Source organism: Sciurus carolinensis, chromosome 5 (assembly GCF_902686445.1).
Source record: "Sciurus carolinensis chromosome 5, mSciCar1.2, whole genome shotgun sequence".
In the NCBI taxonomy this organism is placed as follows: domain Eukaryota; kingdom Metazoa; phylum Chordata; class Mammalia; order Rodentia; family Sciuridae; genus Sciurus; species Sciurus carolinensis.
The window spans coordinates 127377702-127393301 of NC_062217.1; the positions used below are offsets into that span (position 1 = coordinate 127377702).

The 15600-nt window shown below is 39.0% G+C and overlaps 1 pseudogene; it reads right to left on the reverse strand.

Annotated features, from left to right (window-relative positions):
- Nucleotides 1-4981: 4981 nt before the first annotated feature.
- On the reverse strand, nt 4982-5871 carry LOC124985734 (40S ribosomal protein SA-like; annotated as a pseudogene).
- Nucleotides 5872-15600: the final 9729 nt, after the last annotated feature.

Consider the following 15600-nt stretch of genomic DNA (forward strand, 5'->3'; position numbering starts at 1 on the left):
CACTGCTATGAACATTGGCACACAAATTTCTATTCAAGTTCTTACTCCCAATTCTATCAACTAAGCTATTTTTTACAAAGCTAAACATAGTCTTACTGTAAAATCCATCAATTTTTCTCTCTGATATTTACCCCACTGACCTGAAAATTTAGCTCCACACAAAAACCTGTACACAGATGCTCATAGCAATTTATTCATAATTACTAAAAACTGGAATCAATCAAGTTGTCCTTCAAAATGTGAATGGATAGATAAACTGAGGTATACATATAAAATGAAATACTGTTTGGCAATAAAATGGGATGAACTGTCAGTTCAAGCAATTACATGGATTAATCTTAAATGCATATTGCCAAGTGGAAGAACCAGACTGAAAGCACCAAATACTATATGATTTCATTTATATGGAAAAGGAAAAAATATATAAAGACAGAAAACAGATCATTCCAAACAAGGATTATCTAGCTGGTCATGGTGGTGCACACCTGTAATCCCATTTCTTGGAAGGCTGAGGCAGGAGGATTGCAAGTTTTTGGCCTACCAGAGCAACTTAGACTTGTCTCAAAATAAAAATTGAAAATAAAGGACTGGGAATGTGGCTCAGTGGTGTAAGAATTGCCTAGCGTGTGCAAGGCTTTGGGTTTAATCCCCGGCAGTGGAAAAATAAAGTAATATCTGAGAAATTGTCACTGTCAAGAGACTCTAAGTAATTGTGATGACCAAATGGAACATACTACGCTAGATGGAATTCTGGAGCAGTGGTGGCTAGAGGTTTACAAGGGTAGTGGGGGATGGGGAGACAGAATATGTAAAGCACCGCAGATTTCCAACGGTGGTGAAATTATTTGCTATGATAATGTAATGATGGACTTGACATTATGAATTTGTGAAAACCCATAAAATTTTACAGTGCAAAGAAAGAATCTTAATGTATGTTTAATATGTGCAAATTTTAAAAAATCATGAGGTTTGGGGATGCCAGGTTGAATACAGATTATGTCAAAGGAATCTAACTATATTGCAAATGTATGACATAACTTCACTGACGGGGGTAGGGGAAAAGAGGTACTGACCTAAGTAACTTTGAAAATAAATGAGAACTCGAAGACTAAAGACAAAAGAAACTGTCTATAAGAACAGTACTCTAGTTGGTAAAGTTGTTTCTCATGAGGATACAAGTTAACAATTCAAGACTTATGCATGAATGATGAGCTTGAACAAATAACTAAATGAATGGCAGGTCTTGGAAGTCAGGTTGCTTACTACTAGAGAGTTGGAGGTTTCAGATCAGCAGAGGGAGAGGGTTAGAATGGGTCATGTGATACTGGAGGTGGAAATATCAATATGACCTTATATTTAGCTTAATATATAAATAGATGAATACATGTGGAAATAATTGTAGATGTGTGTGTTAAACACAAATTAATAAACACACATATATTTCCAAACTTGGTCCATTGAAAGGGTCTAAAATCAATGATGTTGTTTTAGCTAGCTTTATGTCACTGTGACCAAAAGGCCTGTCAAGAAAAATGTAAAGGAGGAAAAATTAATTTTGGCTCACGATTTCAGAGATCTCAGTTCATAGATGGTTGAATCCATATTTCTGGGTCTGTGGTGAGGCAGAAATATGGAGAAATATGTATGATGTGCAAATGTCATACATCTGTAATATAGTTGTATTCCTTTGACATAATCTGTATTCAGAAGGGCATGGTGGAGGAAAGCAGCTTAGGACATGGAAAACAAGAAGAAGAGAGAGTGTTACCCTGATCAGAGACAAAATATATACCCCAAACGCATGTCCCCAGTGATCCACCTCCTCCGGCCACACCCTACCTGCCTACAGCTACCCCCAAGTTAATCCATATATATTAATTGTGTTATAACTCTCATCATCTAATCATTCACCACTGAATGTTTCTGCATTGTCTCAGATGAACTTTAGGGGAACTCCACATATTCAAACCATAACAGGTGTTTCTTAGCAAAGAGCATACCCAGCACCAGACCTTAGTTTTAAATGCCATCCTTTAATAATAAAAAGTAGGAATCTTAGGGGAAAAGGCAGTTTATAGGACTGGGCTAAGGAATGTACAGGATGATCCTGGAGCATCCTGTAACTATAGAAGTGCATAAAACAGAGCAAAGCAATGAAGTTGTGTCAGAGGCACACAAGAGCCAACTGAAAGAGCTCCTGATGGCCAGCGTTGGAAAGCTTTGAGTAACGAAACAAATAGCATGTACTGGAATGTGACCTGACTATAACATAACAATTTATGAGTCCATTTTTGATTTAAATTAATGATTGATTTGATGAATAAATGGGAATAGACAATTTTACCATACAGAAGAATTCCAAATAACTTAAATAGTGTCTCCCTCTTCAAAAAAAGTAAAGTATAACTCTTTACTTCCCTGAATGTCAGTTTCCCTTATTGCCGTCCTCCCAAACAGTATAGTAGTGGGCAGTGGGATGGGAAGAGGACGGGCAGCCTTTCCACCCCAGTGGAGAAATCCTACACACACTATCTCAGTCTTGCAATCAAGTTCAACATCACCAGTGGTAAGTCACATTGATAGTACATACACCTGAGAGGATATGACAACAAATGGCACTCTGTAAACTCTGTGGTCTTTCAAGAATCTACAATTACAGTCTAATCATAAGGAAAAAAAAATACGGGACAAACCGAAGTCAAGAAACATGTAGCCTGGTACCTGGCCAAAATATCAAGGTCATCAAAAACAAGAAATGTCTGAGAAATTGTCCCAGTCAAAACAGCTCTGGAGTTATGGTGACCAAGTAAATATTCTATTCTACATGGATTGCTGGAACAGAAAAATGACATTAGTTTTTTAAAACATTTGTAACACTGAATAAAGTTTGGACTTCTGTTAGCAATAATGAGTCAATATTGGCTAATTAGTATTGGCAAATGTATCACACTATTGTAAGATGTCTGTTTTATCTTCGTGCATATCTTTATGCATTTTTATTAAGGTCTACAAAATCTATTAACATTGACTCTTCATATTTAAGTGCCCTATGTTTAATAAATAGAGTGAACTGTCAAAAATATATCTGATCTCTTCCTTCTTCCAGAGTTCCATATCTCATTTCCTTGTAGTCTAATACTCAAAGCCAGGAATATTCATGAACAGTCAAAAACCATAGTCATTTGTTTTGTGACCCAGTAAAGTAGATCTACTGGTTTCCAGACAAAATTTCCTTCTGCAGGTCTTTGTGAAAGCTTGAGCAATGGACTTGTGATATGGCACCATGAATACCCTCCTCAATGAAAGCGATGCAGTCTTAGAGGGAACAGAGGGGGAAATGACTAAGCAAAATGTCCCTGAGTCTCTTCAGAGAAAACTTCCTACAGAGAGGGAGAAAGCTTTTTCAAAGAGGACACTTTTATCAACAGAAGAATCATAGATTATTGGAGTTGGGGATAAAAATGTGGACAAGATCCCTGGACGCTACATGGAGACAAGGTCCAGACAGATGAAATGAATTTCCCATGGTGTTATTTGTTAGTATCAGAAAAGAAATAATACATCTTTCTAAAATAACATGCTTCTCACATTTTAGTCTTCTAGCAAATTTCACCTTTTCCACACAGCTGTTGAGATAACCTACTGATCATACCAGCTAAATCAACACAAGGGATGTATCTCAGAAAATGCCCCCAAACTGCTTCCCTTTTCATTATTGAAAACCACGAGATGAAAGTCTTTAATAACTCACAGCACAAGAGGACCATTACTGTCAGCATATACCACTCAGCCATATATTATAGCTTTTTACTTCTCCACACAAAATTGCTTTGAAATTTACATTTGCTATAAAGGATTCAAGTCCATCACTATTAATTTTCTTCTACAAATTATGTTTAATTATCACCTCTTTCCACCTCAGAAGAAACCCCTCTTGTACTCCTGTCTCTATAGAGCTCTCAAGAAGAGTTTCCTCAGCATGAATCTTGGACGGTGATTTTATATCCCTAACTTGCCCTTCCTTGTCAAGCTCACATAGCCTACTTAGAGATGTGGAAATGAAGAGTTTGCTTGGCTCCACATTTCCTGCATACATATAAAAATCTGTCTCTTTAAGCAAGGGAAAGAAAAAGACAACATTTTCCAGGGTTAGCCTATAGACAATTAGGCTAGAAACATTCCATTTTAAAATTCCAATCAGCTTGCAAAATCTACTCATGATTGATAGCTTAACAGTTCCTATACTCCATCACAAAAGAATCTTCTTGGTGATTCAGCTATCTTTATGATGCTTTGAGAACCTCTTTATTCTCTCCTTCAGTTTTGGAAACCTAGATGAAACTGATTTAAAAAAGATAGAGAAATCCAGAAATTGTGTTTTATTATTTTAAAATTTAGTTTCTATTCTCCTTTACTACACTGCACAATATAAATAACATTATCTTTGGAGGCAGACACATTAGCAGGGAAAGAGTAACTTCACCAAAAACATAAAAAAACTTCAAGCAGATCACTTCTTGCTGAGCCTTAGTTCTCTTAATCCAAAGCATGAAGTTATTTTAAGTTCATCCAAGACTGGCATGTACTATGCTTGGATTTTCAAGGAAATCAAATTCTAATTGTCTTCCTCTTCTATATTCAATGAGGCAATATTTTTAGTTATAATCTACTTGAAACTGATCAAAATCCAATTCAAACTATCTTTAACCAACAGGGAGTTTATTGACTTACATGACTGGAAGAACAGACTTGTCTCTGGCTTAATACATAGCTGGATTCAAGTTCTCAAGCAATGCTCTCATGGCTCTTAACTCTTACCTCTGCTTGGAGCTGTTCTGAATATAAACATTGACCAACTGCCTGGAAGAATAGCCAATTAAGTTGTAGATCCTTTGCCTTAGTATGTATTTTTTTTAAGAAACGGGTATTTATTTTCTGTAACCTTATTTCCATTTTGCTTAATAAGTGTCTGCAGAAGAGCTTAAGACCACTTTGGTGTTTGTTCCGACCCAGTGGCCTGAGCAGTGGGAGCTGTAGACCCGTCTTCAGAGGCTGGTCGGGCATTCCAGTCTTCAGTAGGGAACTGCCAAATAGGCACAGAGGGCACCTGCACACCTTCAGAACAGTCTGCAACCTCAGGTTGAGTAGCAGTGAACTCAGGAGCTGGAGCAGTCTATTCAGCCCGAAATTCCTCCTCGGTCACAGCTTTTTCAGCAGCAGCCTGTTCTTCCTTTTCAATCTCTTCGGGATCTCTGGAGAAGTAGATCAGGCATGACCTCCCGGGGGTGTTCATGGGAAATGGTGCCACACATGGGCACAACTTCTCCGGCCAGCATCCCCCTCCGACCCACAGAACGAGCTCCCTTATTGTTGCGTGGAATGGCAAAGTCCATATAGCGCAGAGGGGAGTCTGTGTTACACAGAACAATGGTGGGCAGATTGACATAAGCTGCTTCTGTAAGAGGCTGGTGGTCAGCCCTGGGATCAGTAACCACCAGAAGACGTGGCTCCCGGAAGGCTGCCTGGATCTGGTTAGTGAAGGTTCCAGAAGTGAAAGGGCCAACAAAAGGAATGACTCCACTGGCTTCAGCAAACTTCAGCACAGCCTGCTGGTCAGTATTCCTAGAGGATAGGACACTGACATCAGCAGGGTTTTCGATGGCAACAATGGCAACAATGGCACTAGATACCAGCAGAAGCATCCCCCAAGTCCTCATCAGATTTGTGATGTATATTCTGTCACTTTTCCTTTTGTAGATTATATTGTTCCATCTAAAAATCAAGGTTGTGCCACCTAGGTGGGTTCCTGCCCTCAAGGAATTTACAGACATCCTCTTCCTTCATTTGCAGGATGTCAAGAGCTCCGGACATTGTGACAGTTTCTCGTTAAGCTGCAATTGGAATCATGAACAATGCCGTAAGGACCCCTCCCAGGGTAGCACGGCAAAAGGTAGTACATAAATATTTAAAAATACTTATTTAAGAGCACCAGTTGGCCAGGCGCGGTGGCCCAGGCCTGTAATCCCAGCAGCTGGGGAGGCTGAGGCAGGAGGATTCAGAGTTCAAAGTCAATCTCAGCAAAAGTGAGATGCTAAGCAGCTCAGTGAGACACTGTCTCTAAATAAAATACAACATAGGACCAGGGGTGTGGCTAAGTGGTCAAGTGCCCCCAAATGCAATCCCCTGCACTACCAAAAAAAAAAAAAAAAAAAGGAAAAGTAAAAGAATAAGAGCACTGGCATCCACAAAATTCACACAAGCCACCTTTGATTCCTCTATTTCCCTCACTCCTGCTTCACCCATATCTTATCCAATCTTCTTAGATCTACTTTCAAAATAACGCTGAAGGATGTCTCTTCATCTTCAAGCTTCCTTCCTCATGCAAGCCAGCATCATTTCCTGCCTAATCATTCTCTAACTTGAATCCCCACTTCTGTTCAACCCTCCATAATCCCCTCAAAAGCCCAGAGGAAGAGACCCTTTTATAAACAAATATTGTAAATATAATATTGCTCCTCTATCTGAAACCCACCAATGGCTTCCCCTTTCAGGCTTAGACTGAAATAGCATCTCATGTCCACGGAATGCAAGTCCTGAAGTAAACAGGCCTCACCCATCTCCCACTGTCAACAAGATCCACCCTCAATCTGTCACTTCACTCCAGCTACAAAAATCTTCTCTGGTTCCTAGGACACACTGCTCAGTCTCACGTGAAGGTTTTCCCCCTCCTTCCCTAGGCCTGGAATTCTTTGCCCCCATTATCACATGGCTGGCTGATTTCGCCTACTGATTCAGGAATCAATTCAAAGGTCATCTTTTCATTGGTCCATTCAAAATAAAGTATCCCCTCACCCCCACCACCTCTATTTCTTTTATTGAATCTCTCACTTCCCAATATTTCCTTTTTGGTTGTGTGTCTTGTTTTCTGCTGCATCCCTAGTACCTAAAAGAATGTTGGGACCATAAGAGAAAATACATAAATACTTGTTGAATAAATAATTATGAAAGATATTTTCCCATAACTTTATAGAATCTATAACATTTTCATATTAAAAGTGGCATTCTATTCTCTGTTCAGCCACCACATGCATTGTGAGCTTTTCATTGTGTATATATAAATACAAAGCAATAGAATACCAATAAACTTATTATTTATGAATTCTCATCTACTTGTAAATAGATTTCCTTACACAGTCCAAGTTATGAGTGATGTGAACACAATGGTATGTGGTAGGTGAATGACTCTTGATGAGATGACACAACATAATATTCATATCTTCCTTATTTTCACAGACTTTCACTAATTTTCATAATTAGCTGCAGCTCATCTACTTCCTTCAATTGCTAAAGAGTTCTTTGACTTGAGCCTATGTCCACCATAATTCTTTCTTAATGACCTTATATGGATTCTGGCAGGAATTTTTAGTAGTCATAAATTGGTTTGTATTTTTCCATACTCTAACACCGATCTAATTTTTTCCAAGATATATTGTATGTCATGCACTTTTTCCCTTTTGGAAAAAAAAAAAGTTGTCCCTATTATCATCTGGCAATGCCAATCTTAGGGATCTTATTTTCTTATTTGGGATATAAGTCTGGCCATTAGGGAGCTATGAACTCATTAAAACTACAATTCACTCTCCTATAATCTTGCTTACCATCTAGGGTCTCAGTTGCAATATACTCAGTGCACAGATTTCAGTACAAAAAAATAGCTTTGATTAAAAAAAATAAACCAAAGGAAATATGAGTTTATTCTGCACGTTCCATGCATGGTTATGATGAAAAGTTAGAGAGAGAATTCTGGATACTCAGGGAAAATCTTAGTCCTGTCAACACATGGAATTTGTAGCATCTTCTCCACCACAGAGTTGTGTCATGTGCTTATGGGACTGACAAGCTGAGACTGACATTTCTATCATTCCCTGAATCATAGGCTTTTCTCAAGCTTGAGTCATCTGTGTGTGCTTCTTAGAAACACATGACCAGGACAGAGAAGAGGAGAAATGCTCAGTAGATAGTAAACATGTTCCTATAAATGAATCGAAAGCAACACTGAGAAATCTTTGGTGAATTTCATTTCACCTCTACTTCTCCTTCCCCAAAACTGACTGGGTCATCTTGCTTCTTAATAATTGCCCCCAACTTCCCACACAGAAATTCCAAACCCTGTAGATAACATTTTTTAATTAGATCACTATAGTTATACCTAGTAGTTGGGTCCGTTTTGATGAAATCATACATGCAAGGAATTTGATTTCAATCTATTCTCATCACTTCTTTTCAATATAGTTCTCAACACTCTAGCCAGAACCATCAGGCAACAGAAGAAGAATAAAATAATACAATTAGGAAAAGAAGAAGGCAAACTATCTCTGTTTGCTGGTTATATGGTCCTATATCTCGAAGACCCAAAAAATTTCACCAGCAGATTTCTAGAGCTCATAAATGAATTCAGAAAAGTAGCAGAACTTTCCTATACTCCGACATTGATTCTGTTGAGGAATAATCAGGAAATGTCTAATCTAAAGATCTGAATATATCTGGGAATTAATCTAAACAAGAAGATAAAAGATTTCTACATTGAAAACTATAGAACACTGAAGAAAGAAACTGAAGAACAAGACCTTAGAAGATGGAAAGATCTCCCATGTTCTTCAATAGGCAGATTTAATATTGTCAAAACAGTCTACTACCAAAAGCAGCATACAGATTCAGTGTAATCCCCATCAAAATACCAATGTCATTCTTCACAGAACTAGAAAACAGCTCACTAAAACTTTGTAGGTCTGATCTTTTTTTAAATGATAAACTCTTAGAAAGGAACACTTACAAAATATTGTAAGGGTATGTTATTTATTTATTGGTACCAGGGATTGAACCCAGGGGTACTTACTACTCAGTCACACATCCCCAGCACTTTTTCTTTTCTTTTCTTTCTTTTTTTTTTTTTTAGGCAGCATCTCACCGAACTGCTTAGGGTCTCACTAAGCTGCTGAGGTTGGCCTTGAACTTGTGATCCTCCTGTATCAGTCTCCTGAGTTGTTGGGATTATAGGCATGTGCCACCATGCCTGGTATAAAAACATTTTTAAGGACTACAGTGTGTATCACCAAAATGGAGTTCCATTTATTTATCTAAAACCCAAGACCTAGCTCAGGGTTGAGACCTAAAACCAGCTATATCAATATGATTTTAATCATTCTTACAGGAAATTACTGCCCACTAAGATAAAGTTGTAAACCAATGAATAACTTCACTGGTAGCTCAGAATATTTCTGAAAACTAACTTTTGTGAATAAGTAATTTGTACATTTGGACGGATTCCTTGTCAAAGCAATAGATTGCTGTGGGTACAAATGGCTCATATATTAAACTACTTTGACTTACCAAGACTTGCTTCAAGATCCTTATCTCACTATTTTTATTCATTAGTATCAGCTACTGTTGTATCACAGACTTTGGCCATTCTCAATAAAATCCTCGCACTGAAAAACCTGCCTTAAACCACTTGAGCCCAGATCTCTAAACCCCAAGGATTTCCACCGGTGACTGCCTTCTTCTGAGACATGACTAAGACTTTTGAGTGGATTTTCTCTGTTACTACAGTAGGTTTAATAATAGTGTTTGTCAACACTTTATCATTAGCAGCCTTTTGGGAAGTCAGCAGTAAAGACATCCAGCAAATTTATATTAACTCTTGTTTCCTGACACCTTGTTGGACTGTAGGGATTCTATGATTTCTTAACAGTGGTATGGCCCAAAAAAAGTTCTATGAGGGAGAAACATATTAGTTAGATAATTGGAAATGTAAATTGTAAATTGTAAATGATAATTGTAAATCCCAATTGTGATTAGAGTTATAAGGAAAAGTTACAAGGTGTTATGAGAGCAGATAAGCAGATAGTGTGATTCTTTGAGGGAGAATAAGGAGGTTACATTGAGGAAGTAATGTTTGATCTGAAATTTTCAGGATGAGTTAAGTCTGACCTAGGTAGCCTGGAGGAAGAGATGGAGTGGAAGAGAATCAGGGGAGGAAGAATGGAAAGGGAGGGGATGTCAAAACATGGAAGAAGGGAAGGATCGAGGAAATGGAGGAGGACAAAGAGCAGAAGGACAGGAAGACAGGAAAACAAGAGGAGGACATGAGAGGGAGGGAAGACAGAGTAAGTCTGGGGGGTTCGTAGGCATATGGAGAATGCATATGATGACTTACTGAAAATCTATCCCTTACCCCTGACAGAGAGCAGAGCAGAATGCAATTTGAGATAAGACTGGAAAATCAGTACAAGCAGCAGATAGGCCAAAAATTTGTACAGTTTTACCTACATCTATATGAATGTGAGTCTATTTTATTATATATATTATATAATTGCTAACACTATTCCTATATTTGTATCTTTGCTAACTTGATAGACAAAAAGGCATCTCATCTTAATTTCAATCATTTGTCTACTGAGGAACTTAAAAGAAATAGCAATTCAATATTTTTATTTCCTCTCTTACAGCTTAACTCTTCAGATCCTTGGCCTCAATGTATCCATGGAGATTCTCATTTTTCTTATGTTTTTCAACAAGATTTTACATAGTAAGTGATGCTAACCCTTCAGCAAGGTTGTTGTAAATGTTGCTGATTAGTTGTTGACTTTTAATCTTTGTATTATTCTGTGAAAACAAAAATACAGCACAATAAAACCAGAATTTTTATATATTAAATTCATAAATATTAGCTTTGGTCAGTTTTCCCTTTGCTTTTATTCTTAGAAAGTCTTTCTTAATTCAAGTCTTGAATAATCATCTAAATGTTTTGAAGACCTTTAGAAATTGGATTTTTGCACTGAAATTTTGATCTATTTGATATTTACTAGACTTTGAGGTGCTATCTTCTCTCTTTCCAACATCACTACTTCAGGGTGTCATTTATTTTCTACTATGTACATAGATGAAATGTGGTCCCTGTGCATCTCATTGAGTTAGCATAAGAACAAGCTTTTGTGGATTAGTAGTTGTGATTTGGATGCACTACGCCAGTATTTGTTCCAGAATCCATTGGTAGGCTTGACCTTCCAGTTGGTGGCTGTGACTGGGTCATGGTTACATCAGTTCCCCTATCTTTATTCTCCAGACATTATCTAGCCATGTTATCCCACAACCCCATGATTTTCAGGATCAATTTTGAAGTTCATATTTCAAGAGCAAAGACTTGCAGGGTGAAAGAGCATCACAATTTAATCCTTCCACAGAGGCAAGAGTCTTAAAACAAACAGAACAAAAAAATAAATAAATAAATAAACAAATAAACAACCACCCTCAAATCAAAGTCCTTGAATTTGAGAATATTGTTTTTTTTTTTTTCCTTTTTTTTTTTTTTTTTTTTTTTCAAAAACGGAGGCTGGTTTGATTCCCTCTGTGTTCATCCTGTGTGGAGAAAGGAAACAGGGAGGAGACACCAGATGCCATGGGGTCAAGCAAATAGCTGATAGAAAAAGAGAGAGAGAGAGAGAGAGAGAGAGAGAGAGAGAGAGAGAGAGAGAGAGAGAGAGAGAGAGAGAGAGATAGAGAGAAACAGAGGAGTGGACCCTTTAAAATTCAGCTGGTCCATCACTTGGGAGGGGGTTATTTCAATGAGGAAAAAGCCCCACATCTTCCATGATGAGATCTCTTTTCTGCTGCATGCGCAGGTCCAGCCTTAGAGGAAAAGCGAATCCCACGGAGGCCTCCCTGAAGCCACAGCTGCCCTCCCCTGCTCTGAGGCTGGCCCCAAGTTGTCACACACCCCAGCACACCCGAACAAGTTAATTTGTAATCTTAGGGGGAAAATGATGGTCGCACTGTGTCTGTCACTGAGCGCTCTCCCTGCCAGTTTAAACAGCTGATTAGTTAGCGCCACTGGAATCGATCCGCATCAGTTCCACCTGCATGCACCCACCAGGAACCACTTTATTGTAAATCAATCATTCTGAAAACATCTCACAAAGGGGCCAGGCTTTACTAACAAGCCGTCAATTCCTGCTGCCTGTTGGCAGCGCCCAGCAAATGAGGAGTGCAACCAACATTTATTCAAAAATTATCTCTTCAGGTTCTTTTGAGCCTGGGCAGGGGGTGGAGGTGCCGAGAGGAATTGGAGCCTCCTAATGCATGCGCATGCGCACATGTGTTGTGAATCTGTTTCCCAGGAAAGAGAGCCAAGGTTTGACCAGGCTCTCATTTAAAGAAAAAAAAAAAAAAAGAAGAAGAAGAAGAAGAAGACAAAAGATTTGAATAGACATTTTAAAAATAGGATATATGGATGGGTATAAGCACATGAAAATATGCTTTACCTCATTAATCATTTTGGAAGTGTAAATAGACACCTCAGAGAGGAACCTCCGCCATCTTGGAAAAGATTGACACCACCCAGTGTCAGTGAGGATGGAGCACGATTTCTACTTTATGTCTTTACCCAAGGGAAATGAAAACAGACATTGGTCAAGAAGTTTCCAGTAAGCTGGGTGCAAAACACAAACACACGTCCGCACCAAGATTTCTACACCAATATGTATAGCAGTTTTATTCACAACAGCCAAAATCTGGAAATAGCCCAGGTGCTCACCAACAGGTGGTAGATGAAAAAATTGTGGTATATCCTTATAAGAGGATAGAGCTCAGCAATTAAAGGAATGGATTGCAGATATGCACAGCAACTTGGATAAATCTTAAAAAAATGTTATACCAAAGGAAGATACCTTATATGTATTTTTAAAAAAGTCTTCCTTCATGAGTCCAATTAACTGATACTGTACAGTAGATAAAACTGTGGCAGGAAAAAAATCAGAATAGCAATTACCTCTAGGGTGATAGAGTTGGGATGGACTGGACATGGCATTAGGGAGTTTTCTGGAGTGATGTTCTGCATCTCGTGTTCTATAGTTCATGTTTTGAACTTCATGCTTTATATGTCAATAGAAGTTTGCTCACATGGGTGGATGCATATATAAAAACTTCAGGGAAGGGCCCACTTAAGATGTCTATATTATATTGTATGCAAATGTCACCTCGCAGCTAAAAAGTGAGGCAGCAGTATAAATAAATATTGAATTAATTAGTGGTAGATGTTTGAGATAAAGTGCATCAAAATTTGCAACGTGAAGTGCGTTTAAAAATAAAGTGGATTATCCAGGCACGGCGGCGCACGTCTGTAATCCCAGCGGCTTGGGAGGCTGAGACAGGAGAATCAAAAGTTCAAAGCCAGCCTCAGCAAAGGCAAGGCAACTCAGTGAGACCCTGTCTCTAAATAAAATACAAAATAGGGCTGGGGATGTGGCTCAGTGGTTGAGTGCCCTTGAGTTCAATCCCCAGTAACCCCCCTCAAAAAAAAAAAAGATGGATTGATAACTGAATAGAGGGATGAACAATGGCTATCTATGGCATAAACAAGTACAAAATAAAGCCTAAGTGGGGTTAAGGGATGAAATAAGGATGTTCACAATAAAATCCCTTCAACTTCTCCATATGTTAGGATCTTTTCATAATATGATGCTAGGGGGGTATTTTTTTTAATAACACAATGAGATGGAGTTTCTTCCTTTTCTGGTCAGCATTAATAACGCAAAGGGACTCTGCACCCTGTTAGAACAACCCACAGGTCTCTGAATCAATCTTTTCCCCTATCCATCAACTATAAATAATGATGAAATTTGGACTATCAGAAGACCAACTTGTCCCATAACCCCAGGAATCCACTCCTCAGGAAAAACATGTGCAGAGACTATTAGAATTGGTCTTTAAGAGACTTCTGCAAATCATGTCCAACTTCTTTTAGTTAAGGAGACAGGACAAAGGCATTTTGTCTTGAGATACTTCTGCCCTCCCTTTGTGACTTCTATCTGAATCTCAGTATGTGGGCACAGAAGCCAGAGAAAACTGTGCTCCCGTTCTGGGTAATGGAGAGCTCCATTGTCCTCTTTTGGTTAGAAGGCATCCTGGTAACAACCTGATTTTGCCAAGTGGTCCAGACAGCCCCATGCAGGAGCTGCTCAGGTCATTTGCTGAGAGATGATTGCATTGTCAGCGCTGCATGGTGGAGGGTTATTGTGTGATTATGACTCCCTTGTAAACCTTGCATCAGAAGGCAAAACTCCAGGAGTAGTTTGAGCAGTGGGGAGGAGTGAAATTGTACTGCCAGGGAGAGCAGCTGAATGCCTGTGGCCCATCAGCTTCAGTGGGGGTTCATGGAGGCACAGATGGGAAAACCAGCTCTGAGCCACTTGGGAGACAGTTACGGTAATGAAACAACACAAGGTAATGGTTACGACACATAACGTGGTTAGAAGGAACCCTGGATTTATTGGCACTTGGCAACCGAGGAGGAGCTGGATTTAAGGAAGCCGTAGGTGAGCTGAAGCGGCGGGTACCAGTGCAGGGGTTAGGACTCTGCTGCTAAATCTAGTTTTGCCATGTTTCCAGTTCCTGCTGCTCCTAACTCTGACCTTGGGCAAATTCTTCCAGCTCTCTAGGTCTCTGTTTAACCTTATCTGGAAAATGATTTAAATAATTGTAGCTCTCATGTGGATGTTGCAAGGATTGGTTCAGCAAAGTAAAAAGAATCTGGAAATAATGCTGGGCATAGGAGCAGAACCACGGAAATGTTCATTATGACTTTAGGAAAACTGCCCTTCCTCTAGGCCATGGATGGTCTTGAGTTAGAGCAATATAGCATTAGGCTCCAAATAGTACTCTCTGCTGCTTGTTGACTGTCTGCCCAATACTCAGGTTGGATATCCTTGATCTGGGTATGGGCCATGACTCACCACAGGAAACAGGATGAATGCAAGATATGAGCAAGTCTGTTTCTTTTTTTTTGGCGGGGTGGGGGGCAGGTACTGGGAATTTAACCCAGGGGCACTTAACCACTGAGTCACATCCCAGACCTTTTTATTTTTTATTTTGAGACAAGGTTTCACTGAGTTGGTTAGGGCCTCACTAAGTTGCTGAGGCTGACTTTGAACTCACCATCCTCCTGCCTCTGGTCCCTGAGTCACTGGGATTACAGGCGTGCACCACCGTGCCCAGCTAAGCAAGTCTGTTTTAAGCTGAGTAAGTAGTTCCTGAGGATCCTTTCAGAGAATTAAAGCACAAGGTCCCTGTATTTCTGGGTGATTTCCTAACATCTCTGCTTTAGTTTTTTCTTAGAATGGAGATAATAATGCCAGTTTTGCAGGACTTTTATGAGAATGACAGTAATATATATCAAGTGCCTGTCATGATATTTGGTGCAGAGTGCACGATGAATGATACATACTGTTGAATACGTGCTTGTGTATACGCAACACAAACACACTATTCAAATATGAACACATGCATAGTTGTAGTAACAATAATTATCACACATATAGTTACAGTAAGGACAATTATAATTCCAAGAAAATATAACCGGATGAATGAGACTTATAGGTGAAAGCTTCAACACACAGGTATCCTATTGTTCATGCCTAAACAACACAGAAAGCAAGGATTCAGCAAATGATCTATTCACCTCTGTTTTGTACCAGATTCTGCTTTAAAACTATGTGTAATAAAGTAATAAATGTGGGAGGTAATCAATACCACTCAAAGAGCAAT